Source organism: Triticum aestivum, chromosome 3B (assembly GCF_018294505.1).
Source record: "Triticum aestivum cultivar Chinese Spring chromosome 3B, IWGSC CS RefSeq v2.1, whole genome shotgun sequence".
Taxonomy (NCBI): domain Eukaryota; kingdom Viridiplantae; phylum Streptophyta; class Magnoliopsida; order Poales; family Poaceae; genus Triticum; species Triticum aestivum.
This window is the reverse complement of record NC_057801.1, coordinates 806,240,785-806,254,471: the sequence shown is the minus strand read 5'-3', so window position 1 is coordinate 806,254,471 and position 13,687 is coordinate 806,240,785. Positions and strand designations below refer to the sequence as shown.

At 44.1% G+C, this 13,687-nt stretch overlaps 2 long non-coding RNA genes across 2 annotated transcripts; both read left to right on the top strand.

Annotated features, from left to right (window-relative positions):
- Positions 1 to 6,533: 6,533 nt before the first annotated feature.
- Positions 6,534 to 7,233, top strand: LOC123066741 (uncharacterized). Its single transcript, XR_006431417.1, has 3 exons — positions 6,534 to 6,645; positions 6,909 to 6,986; positions 7,079 to 7,233. It is a non-coding gene; the product is annotated as an uncharacterized lncRNA (long non-coding RNA).
- An 84-nt stretch (positions 7,234 to 7,317) lies between these two features.
- LOC123066740 (uncharacterized) lies at positions 7,318 to 7,954 on the top strand. The gene is made up of 3 exons (XR_006431416.1): positions 7,318 to 7,445; positions 7,683 to 7,738; positions 7,821 to 7,954. It is a non-coding gene; the product is annotated as an uncharacterized lncRNA (long non-coding RNA).
- Positions 7,955 to 13,687: the final 5,733 nt, after the last annotated feature.

The window sequence follows — 13,687 nt, the reverse complement described above, 5'->3', positions numbered from 1 at the left end:
CGTAATGGTCGATGCATCACGATAGTCGTGGCTGGAGTGAAAACCGACGAGGTTGCTCAAGCAGGCGATAGCCCTTTGTGCCGTTTGTTGATGTAGCCGAGAGCGTGGGTGGTGTAGCCGTGGTCGAGGTAGCCGTGCGAAGAATGTTGTGGTCGATGTCGAGTCGGGGTGGCCGCTGTCGAGGAAGTCGCAGTGGAGCCGCGGACGCAAGGAGGCGCCGAGTTAGTCATGGGCGCAGTGGTGTCGAAGTAGTGGTGCACAAGGAAGTAGATGATGTTGACGACGCGTCGTCGCGCCGGGGTTGCCAACCCCGCAGACACATCGTAGACGAAGGCACGCGTCGGTGTTGCCAGCACCGGGCATGAGTAGACGGACAAAGACAAAGTTGATGAAGCGTCGCACCAGGCTTGCCAGGCCCGAGGACACGTCGTGGACGAAGGCACGCGGCGGTGTTGCCAGCACCGGGCATGCGTAGATTGGGACCTGCACGAGCTGTACGCCATGTCGAAGAAGTCGGAGAGGCCAGCAGAGAAGGACTCGACGATGGTTGTGGCGCCAATCGGCGCGGGGCCAGTGTCGCCCGCGGTTGTCGGAGTAGATGAAACGATCGGGGTAGATGACGGCGACACTGGTGATGGGCTGGTGCTAGACAAAGACGAAGGGGGTGGACGGGCGGCTGCGGCGGCTACGGGGGTAGCGGCAGCGGCGGCCGAAGAAGAGCGGCGGCAGCGACGGCTAGGTTAGGAGCGCGGTGGTGATGATCGAATTAGGCAAAGAACCCTGACAGCGTGACGAAGACTGGCGCGGACGGTAGCGTTCCCGCGCCAAGGGAAACGGCGCGATGCATACCACAGGAAGTCAACGTGGGGGGACGGCGAAGTGGACCGTGGGCCGCGGCACTACGACCCGAAGGGGGGACGCAGCGGCAGCGGGCAGGTCGGGGCGACTGCAGGAAGACCTCGGGGCGGCGGCAGGGACCGCGGGCCGCGGCGCTACGGCCTGAAGGGGCGGTGCAGCGGTGGAGCGCAGGTCGGTGCAAGCGCGGGGACGGCCTCGGGGCGGCGGCTAGGACCGCGTATCGCGGCACTACGACCCGTAGGGGCGACGCAGCGGTGATGCGCGAGTCGATGCAGTCGCGAGGAGAACCATGGGGTGGTGGCGCTGCGGCCCGACGGGGCGACGCAACGGCAGCCCGTTGCTCGATCGGTGGAGGGGCGCGTTGTACTCGGGGATGATCTTCACGGGACCTACGGAGGCGCGCGTAACCGACGTGCCAGGTTGGTCGCGCGGCGTAGATGAGGCGGATCGCGGCGGCGAGCGGGTGATCAAGCCGATCACGCGCGAGGTAGGGGACGCCATTCGGTGGAGGTGGGGTGGCGGAGGAGTCCGAGATGAGGCCGGCGACAATGGACAGCGTGGTACGTCGTGCAGACGAGCTTGACAGCACCGGCACCCGGGCTGCCAAAGCAGCGCCGGCGCCCGGGCAGCGAGGCCCGAGCGACCAACGGAGCAGCGGCGCCCTAGTTGAGGCAGCCGACGAGCCAGGCGCAGCCGAGGACGAGGCCGGCGAGGTAGACCGCCGGGCTGCCGTGCTGACTCGGCGGAGGTGGGTGGCGTGGATCGATTGGCGGGCCGACGCGCGAGGGGCGGCTATTTGCCGCTGCATGGCGCGAGGTCGTCGGGTGTAGGCGATTCAGGTGTCCCGGTCGGAGCAAATGGTGACAGCCGGCGCTGGGCGACGGGCGGGCCGGCGTGCGGACGACGGCCTTGAGGGCTGCCTGTCGCGCGAGGCCGCCGGGTCGGTGAAGTAGCCGGCCGGTCGCGCGCTGTCGGAGTAGAGGCGGGGTGTCAACGGCGGCGGCGGACGACGCAAACCGATCAAGCATAGATCTAAAAACCAAAAAAAACGCCGATCAAAATGACCGATGAGAGAGTGAAAAAACGCGAAGCAAGGGCTCGAGAAAAAGACTCTCTAGGGCAGCCGGCCAACACGGCCGGCGGACGAACCCTAGGTATGGGCGGCGCGCCCCCCGGCGGCGGTCATGGAGGCTGACCGCCCCGGGGGCGGCGCGCGGGTGCGGAAGCGGCGACGGCTAGGGTTTAGGATCGAGATAAGGCCCATACCATGTTAGAAGGGAGAGAGAGATTTGATAGAATAGTTGTTATATTGCTTGAGCCTTGTGGAAATATATATAGGAGTACAAAGACCAATTTGAAGTACAAGACAAGGCATGACCAAATCCTAGTCTATCCTATACTTCCTAATAATCCTTATACCCAACATTTATACTCATGAATTGGATGGTATGTACATGAGGTTTCCTTTGGACCCGTAGGTTTCATATATACGATAAGCGTGGTGTGCTAGTCTGAACAGTGAATTCACTCTTAGCAACAGCTCTTTTTATGTCACCAGCATTGTCTGCGCTTCACTCTAACTTGAAATACTTCCAGCTGAATGAGAAAGAGATCTAGAGTGGAACATAGAAAATGCGGTACTAAAGCAATGTCAATTAATATGGGTTGGAGGGAGTAGGAAACACCCTGACATTGAAGAGCAGCTAGCTAGCTAGCTCTACCTTTCACTTTTTTTGTGTGTGTTTGAAAAGATGATATAACTAATCATAACGCCGGCTTTAAAAAAAGTTGAAAGTACATAGACATGCATGGAGCCAGGCAGGCTTTTGCTCATGTTTATCTCTATCTTTTGACAACGTGAATGGCATGTGAGTCGGTCTTCTGCTTTATTTATTCGTTTGGTGTATAGTAAATCACTGGCAAGTGTAATCCCAAACTACTGTCCGTTACTTCTTGTGCAGAAGCTAGTGTTCATTAGTTGAAAACAAGTTCATGTGATCTTTTTAAGTTTCTCGCTTTTGGCCCGACCTTCTTTCAGGAGAAGGAAAATCTCTACGAGTGCAGCGATTCGGTGCCCAGGCTCGCCTGCACCCGATTAAAAAAAATCGAAAAAAATACTAGAAAATTCAAAAAAAACATTTTTTCCCCATGGGAGAAAATTTATTTCGTGAGGTTCTCTCCAAATATTAGCTCATTTGGACATCTGAGTAACTCTCAGCAAAAAAGACAAATCGGGTCAAAACATTATGTGAATCGTAAACTGTTTTACGGACCCTGAATTTGTCTTTTTTGCCGAGAGTTGCTCAGTTGTCCAAATCATTTGAAAATTGGGTCGGACCTCATGCACCAAATTGTCTACCATGGGAAAAAATTGACTTTTTAAAATTTTTTCTAGTATTTGTTATGAATTTTTGATTCAACAAGGGTGCAGATGAGCTCGGGCTCAGAAAAGGATTTTCGAATATCTACCTACTAATAAAGCACGAACCACTTCTGATCGTCCGTCATTAAAATTACCCCTGAAGTTGTAAATAATTACCCACAATGCCATTGGTAAGTGAAAAAACCGTTCGTTTTTTTTCCTTCTGAAGTCGCCGCTTGTTTCTGTTATTTATATTAAGCTTCTGTCATACATCATCAATGCTCGAGTGGTGCAGTGGTATGAGCCTAATCACTCCGCACCAGACACCCGGGTTTGATCCTCAGCTCTGTCTTTCTTGTCATCTAGCAGATTGGCCCAACTTTTCTATTTTCAGGCAGATTCAAATGTTTTTATTATAATAATTCATCACTTTCAAACCCTAACTCCAAACCTAACATGTTATATATGAAAATCCATCAAAAATATATTTAGATTTTAAATATTCTATTATATTTTCCATTTCTAATATTCTGTTTACGATACAACTTAATTAATATCCAACCTTTTTGGAAATGCTGGCTTAACGTTGGTATTTTTGTTGTCTAATATATTGAAAACGTACACTTTTAAAAACATCCAACCTTTTTGCAGAACACCACTTATCATGTTGTTTGTCGCGTGGCATCGTCAAAGATTCAAGGGATTAAGCAATGTTGTTAGGTGTGAGTATGAGGGATGAATGATTTTCCCGTTGCAACACACGGGCAAATTTTGCTAGTAGAAATCAAACTGCTAGGCCTAAAAACAGAGCAGAGCAGCTCGATCGGTAGCTTTAACCATGAGGTACGCTTTAAAAAGATTAAAGGTAGACAGAGGGCTCCGGCTTGCTAATCTTTGTCTCAACTTTTGACAGTCTGTACAACCTCTGCGCATGTTTCCCTTTTTTTATTTTTATTCGCTTCGCCACGTGGTCTATTGCATGATGCACAAAAAGAAAAGAAAAGGAAGTGCAAATCATTTGAACAGGCATGTGTATAATCCCAAATTTATTCATTCCTTACACCTGGCGCAAAATTATTCATCAACATAAAACAAATTTACATGGCCTTTCAACTGTATTTTTGACAACTACACATAAGTTGATTTAGAAAGGATTATTCCTTAGTTGATATTAGCAACAATTTGATTAAAAATCACCCTTTTATATTTGCATAATAATATGTAGGTCTCCGGATCGGATGATTCTTAATATCACGGTTTTAAATACCTAGATAATGCTATGATATAGCTTTAGGCAACCTAAATGCTAAAAACAAGAGATATAAGGAACAAGCCAAAGGACTAAGCTTTTGGGTTTGTTGAACGTGGACCAGGCCGGCAATACTTCCTCAATTTCATAATGAAGTGCATATATATTTTAATAAAATGCCATTTTTCACAAATTTAGATCTGGTTTATAGAAAATATTGCCTCTATCTAGGATACATGGGCTGGAGAAGAAAAAAAAGAACTAGAAAACCAAAGTAAGGAAAAAGTGGAGATCAACTAACTGCAGGTTATCCCTTGCGTGCACGGGGGGTGGGGTTGGCGGACTCTAGGGGTCAGTCTGAGTGGCCTCGGAGCATGCCAAGTGGAGCATCTAGCTGTCTGCCACACCTCGCGTGATGGGCACTCCCTCTCGATTTTATTTTACTTTATTTTTCTGCACACGTTTTCGGGTTTTAGATGGGTTTTTTTTTCGGCTTTTCATCTTTCCTTAGGCTTTGGAGAAACCAATTTGCATGATATTTTTTACCAATTTTTTTTGCTTCCAGAAGAAAAGATTGTGTTTCCACGAGAAGCACATACTTGCTTCTCAAGATGGCACATATTTGCTTCTACAAAAGGCACATTTGTGCTTCCATGAGAAGCACATTAAACCCATTAGGAGTCGCACAAAGGGCGCCTCCTCGCGCGGTCCACGTCGGCAGGAGCTACTGTTCTGTCGATGAAGTATTTTCGTCTCGTTGGTCCACTTGTCTGTTGGGTATTAGTCTAGGCATACGAGAAAGAAAGGGGAGAACTTCCCAGATACTACGTCGCCCCCTCAGCTTCCTTTCCTACTCCTGCACGCAAGCGGTCCCCTTTCTCCCACGCCACCGCTCGCGCTCGGCCGCCACCGCCGCCTCTCCCGTCCCAGATCCTTCTGCTCCGCGGCGCCCCAGGTCCCCTTTCTATTACTCGTCGATCTGCGGCAACTCCTTCCTCGGCTACTTCTTCAAGCGATGGCCACAACAAGGCATGGCTGCGGGCGACAAAGGAGGGCGCGTCCGGACGTGGTAGCCGCAGGAGGAAGGGACGGGGGAGTGATACAAGTAGGATAACGTAACCGTGGGTCGCGAAGGTGGATGGGTGGTAGAGATGGCCTCTCCCTCATCTCCATCTCTATCGTTTCTTCCTCTGATCTCTTCAACTAGCCCCAGTGGTCATCCAGATCCGGAATGTATATTAGATCTCCGAGGTGAGTGCATCATGACCCATTTTTGTGTTGTAGTTGAGCTATTCTTCTTTTAGTCATATATAAGAAAGTCCTATTTCACTATTTGTTATAGTTGGCAGTCCGTGATTCCAATTGATTTCTCTAATTTGATGTAGGAGAAATGGATTTTCTTGAGTATGAGTTTTCTGTAATGCTTGTTGCCTCCTGTTGTGATTCTAGGTTGAACTTGCAAAAGATGCGCTGAATGAGTGGCACTTCTTTGAACACTGGCCAGAACCCAGCATCGTCAAGAAAAGCTTCTTTGGCCCGGTGTGTCTTCGGTTGTATCCTTGAAATATTTGGTTCAGTGACCGAAGGTAATCTCATATAATAAAAATATTCTATTTATGCTAGATTATTTGACCTGTTCGTTGTAGGTTCATGTGTTTGGTTTAGATGGCTATTGATGAGTCAAAAAACACAAGCTCCATACTCTTGTAATGCTTTCTGTTGTGCACTTGAGACCCTAGAGTATGTAATGAAATTCATGATGTATCTAAAAACATGCACTATTTGCAATCGCAGTCTGACCAGTGCATCTTTATCTTCAGCCGTTTTCATCAATATTTTACTCAAGCGATTCTGGAAGTTAAGCACTAAATTGTGCGTCGAAGACACTCACAGATATGGTGTGGAGAGGCGGTACATTATTTTGGCAATGATGCATAGCTGGTACATGAAGGCATGGGTAACAATATATGATGTAAACATTATAGGTTACTTTCCACTTTATATTTTAGTTGTTGTTTATTTGATCTGCTACTAAGAAGAAATAACTCGTTAACTTTCCATAGAGCTCATGTTGAATGGATGATAAAAACAAGGCGCGAGTGGTCCTGACCGAAGGCTGTACCAATCATGTTTATAGCGCTACAACCTGGAATCGCGTCCACTATTTATTATCTTGGTAATTCACTGCATATGAAGAAAGGACAACCATTCATGGTTATGTATGCCTTCATCTGTTTCTGCTCTTGCATTAAAAAAATCTTATGTCGTTGAACATTTCGCTTTTTAGTCCAATCTGAAGTACCAGTACCAATGGCACATCAGCTTTTAGATGTTTATATATTCATTTTTCGTGTTCTCTGAAGTGTGAACAGTACTTGATTTATCGATTGGATCAAAATGGTTCTGATTCATTTTCATCTTAATTGCTTCTTGCTTCAGTTTCAAAGCAGCCCTATAATGCAGATCATTTTAGATGGATATAGAACGACAGGTCAATGATTACACATTGAATAAATGGTAGACCTGGTCTCTCCCTTCTTCCTTAAATTGCGTCTAGATTTTCTGAATTGTTTGTAGTTTTGACTTCCACTTGTGACTTGTCCATGAAGGATTCTTAAATGGTTGAATGGCCTGATATTGCCAAAGGATCCCCTAGATGTAACCACCCCAAGGTACTTCTTTGAAACAATGACCTACAAGTGTTTATGAGCCATGCATTCGTATTATGAATTGGAAGAACATCAATCAGCAAGTATTTATGGCTGATGTCTCCTAGATGAGATAATTTTCCCCAAACTGCGTGTGATCCATTGCTCTAGGTAGCAACATCATGGAACCGTAATGTTATTTTTTTTATGCCCTACATTCTACCGCAAATACATTTGGATTTGCATATTTTGAGTCCTGCTACTACTAATTTGACTTATGATGTCCATGGTTTAGGATGATTGGTCGCAGCTCATCTTCTATCATGAGGTATGTGTTGTGTTCTCTCGGTTGTCTGCTTTTACATTATTATAGGATTTAAGGCACACATGATATAATGAATATCATGAAGCAGGATATATTTACATTTCTTCAGTTTGTAATAATTTATGGAAAGTTCCATCCAGTAATTAGAATGATTATTTCTTGACCGTTGTTCTCTGGAGCTCATTATTTTAGACTTTTTCTCTTAGATTTTTGACTAATCTGTCTGCTCTGGTCCTCCAGTTTCTTATTTGCAGGTGATGATCTTGCTGCAACTTGCTTGCTGCCTTGGTTTACAGGTTGGTGATTCTTCTATCCTTTGATCTTCTTCTGTCCATGTGTCTCGTCTGTGCTTACATTTGAGTTGGATGCGTTTTCCAGTGAGCTAGCTGCTGCAGCCCTTTTGTTTCTTTAGAGGACACAGATGACAGAAACGCCACCATGGAATCAGGTTGTTACCTTTTTTCCGACTTGTCTGCGTGTATCCATGCAATTGTTTCTACTCCCTCCGTTTCTAAATATAAGTCTTTTTAGAGATTCCACTACAAACTACATACGGATGTATGTAGACATATTTTAGAGTGTAGATTCACTCATTTTGCTTCGTATGTATTCCATAGTGAAATCTCTAAAAAGACTTATATTTAGGAACGGAGGGAGTACGTCGTTTTCCCACTTACATGTGTATATATGCTTCTTTCTAACAATGGTCGTTTGGACGCATATGCCCAGGCAACTCTCTGGATCATTTTTCATATATATTTCTTCTTCTGAAGATACATGGTTATTTGTATTTCAGAATTTAAATTTTGTCACTCTGTTATTTATTTCTCTCTGCCAGATCAAATAGGTTTTATAACTCCTATAAACATTACATTTGTCTACTTCTATAAAAATTACATTTGTTTATCCGTCCAGGCAACCAATAACAGGAGCACAACTGTCAACTCATTTTATTCATTGGCCAGACTACGAAGCATGGAAAGAACAACCAGAAGGAAATGTAAGTTGTTCTATAAAGTACTACAGGGGTGTGCTTTTGTCGTTTGCTTATTAAGTTCTTCCACTATGGTTTCACCACATGATTGTGTTTCCCTCTTATTTTTCACTGGAAGGTACTATAACAAAGATGACTGTACTTGTATTTGGTCTTCACTGAGTTAGTACATGATAAATGCGTGCATTGAGTTCCTTTCAGAATCAAGAAAATAAAAGCTTTGGGTTCAGAGAAAATTCAACACTGCTTTATTTTGATTTTTCTGATTTCTAATGTTCGAGTCAAGGATGTTAAGATTTCCTTGTTTTGTTATTCATGGAAAATAGAGCAACTTTGTGCTTATTTGTTTGCCTTATTGAAAACCTTTTAAAAATATTATATTAATTGGTTGGTGAGCTGATCTATCTATGATTGGTACCTCGATTGATAGGATATCTCATATATGAAACCATGAATCAGGAATCATTGGGTTATCTGAACGGGTATAACGCTAAAATAAATGAGATTGCCATGAATCAGGGATCATTAAGGTAATATATCGGAACTCAGACAGACCCCTTAAATAAGAAAACCAATCTTATATAATTCAACTGGGCACACAATGAATGTTGGGATGGGTAAAGGTTCAAGGACTGGCGACATCCCTCATCAGTCTCTCGGAGTCTCGACAGGGCTTATCCCTGTCGCCTTCTGTTGACTAAAAGTGACATATTTTAAAAAAATAGTTGACTGGTCATTGTGTGGATATTTAAACACAGTAGATGTTATTTATATGTCTAATGCATCTTGTGACTAGATATATAATAACTCACTGACGCTGCTATAAATTTTACTGGTTTAATGGATTTGCGCTGCCTTACTCTCAGCTCCAATGGATTCGCCCTGCCTTACAGTCATTTATTCAGAATTTTTACTGGTTTGCTGATGTACAAAGTGCTGATCCAGTTCTTCTCATTTGATCAGAATATGCGTACACCATGATGGTCACTGAGAAATCTGACATACAGCTATGGTGTTGTGCGGTGGAGGTGCTAATAGGTAGTGCACATGTGCAACAAATATAATTAACTGGGAGGTGATCTCGTAACATGGGCAAAAATTTACATCAGGGACAATTCTCTGGGCCCAGGGATCCTCGACACTAATCTGGATTTGGAAGATTGCTCTGCTATGTAGTTACCTGTCGCTGTGTGAGAGATTGTTAAGCGAGTCAAAAGATAGGGCCTGGGCAAGCTCCGCATCCTCGTCTGCTTCTGATCATTCTTTCAAGAAGGATAGCTCATGATGTATGTTTATATAAGTTCAGTTAGTGAAGGGAATACCCGTTGTTCCCTTTACCTTGTTATTACTTATGGTGGGGACTTTTGGAGTCTGCAGTCATTCTTTCAAACTGGAATACCAGTTTTTTGTGATGTTTATTTCTCTAGGATCCTAGCCCCTGTGCTCCTTTAGCTGAAGTGGAAACATTTTTGACAAGACAAGAACAGCTCCTATGAATATTAGGTGGTGCTCTATGTTTCACTTTCAATTCAACTACTTTTGTTGTATTCATGGACTACTTTTTTTTGCCATTAACACAAGTCATATAATTCTGCGAAATGATAGGTACTTTGGCACTGTTAAGCTTAGGAATCAGAATTCAGACCTAGCTTATACTGCCTTGTCATATTAATTAATGGACTGCATACATGAACTCTAGATTATACTTTCGACAGTTCCAACTTCCAACTAATTATATCATAATTTCTATGCAAATATCCGCAGTTTTAATCATGGTCCACTAATTCATTCTCTGACTTGGATGATAAATGCAGTGTCAAGTTAGTTTTCTACCATGTCAATCCGTCAAGTATATTAAAGCTTTGGAAGTTCTAATTATGTCGGCAAGAACTTGCGGATGATTCTTTTCTTCTTGGGATCTTAAAAGTGGATGGTTCTTTTCTTATTGGGATCTTAAAAAACACAACCATTGTTCATCTTTAACTGTAATCTGTTTGACAGATTTTCTCCAATTTCCTAGGAAATTGGAGTGACTTTCGTGCTTGCAGATACACTCTCTAGGTGAACAATGAACTTTTAACCCTTTCTACCCCTTGACAAGGAGATCCAGGAAGGAGGCGAGTCTCTCCCAGGAACATTAAGGGAGCTCCATGTCTTGGTTTGTCGCACGTACGTTGACCACGTAGAGGAGCACATGTGATCCTCATAATAGCAAGTTTGTAATGGATTCTAGAACCCATCAGGAGGTTAAAGTCAGCAAAGCATATTCACCTGTAGTCAAATCACTTTTGGTGTATATAAATGCCATCAAAGATCGACCTAGACCTACCAATGTGCATAAGCTAGATAAGTGCGCACATGAACACTCAGGAGGCGTGCCAATGGCACGCCCTAGTTACTAGTATTTACTTCTCGTGAAGGCATAGGTTTTCTTCCGCGAGAGGCACAATTGTGCTTCTCGAAAAGGAAAAAAAATGGTGCTTCCACAAGAAGCGCATATTGGTTTCTCGTGGAGGTGCATATTTTCTTACACGAGAGGCACAATTGTGCTTCTGAGAAAGGGAAAAAAATCTATGCTTCACGTGAAGGCACAAATTTACTTCGGCGAGGAGCAGGAAAAGAAAATTTGTGCTCCTTGAAAAAAGGAAACAATTTGAAAACCCGCAATGGTGCTTCCGGGCCTTCTTATTTTTTTCTTCCTTTTTTTCTTCATTCGTTTTTTCGGGTGCCAATTATTTTTGGTTTTTTACCGAATATTTTGGTTTCTGTTTTTTCCTTGTTTTTTTCACGAAATAAAGTTCGTCTAAATCTATTAACACGAGATCTTGTTTCAAAGATCTCGATGAGAGAAATCAATGGAGAAAACAGATCGGAATATTATTAAGGGGCACTTACTTTTTCCCCGTGGGCTCAATGAGCCACTTCATCTCCTCGGTAGTAGGAGGGCTCAAAAAGGGTTTAGACAAAATGCATGCCTCACCGGGAACTAATGACTACTCTCACGATGTTATATTATTGAAGTGAGTGGAACCCACCAAAGCCCAATGATGGGCTTCCTCTTTGATCTTCACAATAATTATTGTGGATAGGGCAGCGATATTTAAGACTCTCGTGTTGCTCTCTTCATAAATTTCCCAGGACATAAGCATCATCAATGAGGCAAAACCAGTCCTATGGTTGCACCTCTCGTTGACCGTTTTGATCTCCACTAATCTCTCATTGATGTCTTGTGGTGCCAACTCCTTGAAGTGGTGTCATGAAGACCAAGCCAAGATGCGACCTCGTTCCAAATCCATTGAGAAAAACGGCGTTGGAAGTGCATATGTGCCGCAAATGTTGAGCTTTCTTACATATGGGACATAGGCTACAATTCGGTCATCCAAGGTGGCTCTCAGTTTACCGGCCATCCAAACATGATTTTGAATGATCAACCATGCGAAGAACATCTACTTTGGAGGAGACCACACCTTCCACACGGATGGGTCCATATGACGTGTAGTTGGGTCCACAAATTGCGCTACGCAGGCGGGTGATATGGATTATTGACTATTCAAAGTGATTTTTTTCAAGAAATAGCATTATGCACCCCATGGTTGAGATTAACATTGCAAAGCTTTCTGTAAAGAGTGGCAATCTCTTGGATGCGGCTGCTGAGATGCCGTGATTCCTGTTGATTTGATTAACACACCACACCAGTTATCTAGTAGGGCTTTCCAAACCGAGCAAGAATTCATTCTCGAGAGCTGGAAGATCTTGGGAAGTGGGAACAATATCTGTTAGCCTAATACCTTGGAGCCACAATGAATCCCGATATTTGGCTTTGGGCCCATCTCCAATACAAACAGGGGTTGACCGTCGCACACAGGTCTATCATTCTCATTTTCATTGCATGGTGTCCCCAAATTGGACCAAGTCTTGGGGCGGCTGGCACAATCATACCAAAGCCAGCGCAGACGAAGGGTGTCGCAAACTTCTGAAGATTGAACACACTGTTGAATAACTGTACATATAGAGCGTAATATATGTACAGTTACCCAACATTAGTTTTTGACCTTCGTTTATAGCTGGCAGGCCAAAAAAATTTGTTTTGTTTTGAGAAGTACCATACCATGGTGGTTGCTAGTTCTGAATCCCGCCCGAGGCAGCGGCCTTATCCCTTCGTCTCCCCCCTGACGTCTCGCCTGCACCCCACAAATTAGCGCAACTACCTCCTATCATCTCCTTCACGCGCGCTCTCTCCCTCCTTCACCGTCTCCTACCTCGCGATTCTCGCCGGAACCAAGCGCTGCAGGGCGCTTGCTGGTCTGGAACCCGGCGGGCATGATAATAATATCTCCTACGTGACTTTACAAAAGTTACAGTAGAGTTATGGAATGTCGAAGTGCCATGACACTTATGGATTGTAGTTTTAGTCCTGTATTTTGTGTTGTGAGTAATGACATGTTCACTGGACAGCCTTATGGGGTCTTGAACTATGTATAGTGGATTTCAAATGACAAAATAGAAAAAGGAAAAATGATGATAAGTTTTCTGAGCACAGCCGATCTATTTGAGGTATGACTTTGCTCTTCGCTGGCATGATCATCGGTGTATATTGGTGTTGGCTGTGTAAATCGAATTGATGCAAAGTTCGGGTGTCAAGATGGCAACTAGGACGAAACCTGCCGGATTTTGCTTGCCCAAACCCGTCCCCGCGAGAAAAACACAAACTCGTACCCATCCCCGTCCCCATGCATTGGGCCAGCTTTTTGCCCGTTCCCTAAACATATCGGGTTTTCTGATCCCACGCGGAACTCACTATACATTTGAAATAAAAACATTTTTGCGAGCAGTCAGCAAACACAACAACTTTTCAAATAAAAATATGAGCATGTTACAACAATGGCAGCAGCAAAAATCAGTATATCGAAGCAGCAAAACATGAGATAAATATTAGCCACCATGGAATAGCATTTTAGCAGCAAACATAGTATAATTCAGCAGTAAAACTTGAGCATATTTCAGCACAATACAATAGTATATTTCAGCAACATTTCAACAATAACAGCAGGAAAATGAGCATATTTTAGCATAATACAATAGCATATTTCAGAAACAAGGGCCCTTCATGTAGTCGACGGTCGAAACTGGATCAGTGGAAGGGTAGAAATTGGTAGATCAGTGGATATGCTACGTATTTTAACGGGTATGGCGGGTTTTGGGTTCAGGTACTTTGAAACGGGTTTGAACCCACGAAACATGTCGAGTTTTA